The sequence below is a fragment of the Oncorhynchus mykiss genome, chromosome 2 (assembly GCF_057628025.1).
Source record: "Oncorhynchus mykiss isolate SJ-2025 chromosome 2, ASM5762802v1, whole genome shotgun sequence".
Classification (NCBI taxonomy): Eukaryota; Metazoa; Chordata; class Actinopteri; order Salmoniformes; family Salmonidae; genus Oncorhynchus; species Oncorhynchus mykiss.
The window spans coordinates 26303696-26305531 of NC_143023.1; positions in this window are offsets into that span (position 1 = coordinate 26303696).

A 1836-nucleotide genomic window follows, 5' to 3' on the forward strand; every position below is an offset into this window, starting at 1 on the left:
TGTTCAACATCTTGGGGACCTAGCTATAACCTTCATTCCATGGATTTTGAGTACAATGTCCGCACACTATCAGTGACAAATACAATTGGACATATCATGGTTGAGGTCGGCCCTTTGCATCTTAGCTGTGGTTAAAGTATTTGATATTCAGACAAGAGGAGAAATGAATCAACATCATACAAATCCATCTGTAATACTACTGCATGGCCTAGTTCTATGTAGGTGCAGTTGACAATGGAGACTTTAGTTCACCCTCCTACAGTAAAAACAACCAACACAATGCTTACATTATATTGCACTTCAGTGTGATTGGTGTAGCAGCCACAATGGAGGGAAGTATTGGTCTGCATTATATTATTCTAAACATCAACAGTTAGAGCTGGTTAGAGAGAGACATCCACTCTGCTAATAGTGCCAGACATGTAAATAACCCCTTCTCTAGGAATGAAACAAGCAGCAGAGGAACCACTCTATTCAATTCAATTCAAAGGGCTTTATTGGCATGGGAAACATGTTTACAATGCCAAAGCAAGTTAAATACTGTAGATAATAAACACAAGTGAAATAAATTATCAGACATTAACAGTAAACATTACACTCACAAAAGTTTCAAAGGAATAGAGACATTTCAAATGTCATATTATGGCTATGTACAGTGTTGTAATGATGTGAAAATAAATACATATAACGCTCTCTCCCTATATCATCTCTCCTATCGCTGGTGGTGTTGTTGGGATAGAACATACAAGTACATATATTTGTCTTAGTGTGACCTTCCCCACACAGAATGGAAGAGGGTCTCTCAAGGTTTTCCTAAACAACGCTGCCACCAAAACCTGTTCCATTGATATGAATCACTGCAGACAGACGCTTTTATGGCACTGACTCCCTCTAGAGGCGATGGGACAAACGGCTTCTCTCCTTTCCTCTCCTCTCCTCACCGTACGGCAATGAGAAAGCCTACTGCCTACCTACAGATGTTCAGTTAAGCTCCCCTTGTTGGAGGCCTCCACTAACAAGAACACCATACAATAACAAATAGGTTACAGAAAAAAATATGCCATTGTCCATAGTGCTTTGTTACATAAACATGCGCGCTCCGTTCTGCATACCCAACTGGTTACGGCGCGTAATGACAGCATATATATGCAATACAGAGATTATTTTAGAGGGTCCCATGCTGACTCCCTCGAGCTGCTTACTGATCGTCTTCTCATACTTGACAAGTGCACAAATTCATAAACAAACTCAAGAGCCATAATTGCCGTGGAGAATTATGTCAGACTAAAATGGAATAGATTCAGTATCTTCAAAAGACGCGAGTTAAGGAGGAGCCTGGCTTTGGGTTAATTGCATACCACACTTTACTTGACAGGTCCCCTCAAACCAGATTAGGCTATACTATGAAATGTCTCTCTCTCCCTCCCTCTCACTCCCTCTCACTCTCTCTTTGTGAGAGTTACTCGACCGCAGGCCCATCAGAGGTTCCGCTCGCTGCGCACTAGACCAAGCTAGCGTGTTATATATAAGCAGAGAATGGGAGACTTGTCTCTTGAGGTTTAAAGTGATTGTACATCAAAAACAACACAAACTAAACAGCACGGCATGCAATAATGCTTTCTTGCACAAGTGCACTCCTTTTTTGTGTTCTTGATGATTGCAATTAGTGCCATCTACAAACAATTAAAACGTTTAAAGTGTGTTTCTCTGTAGCCAGAAATAACAGTAATCAAACATAATAAAAGTGTATCATAAATTCGAAATTAAAAGGACTATTTGGCCATAAACAGTGCATATCTGAAATTTCATAGAAATACTACGTGCGTAAACCAGCGC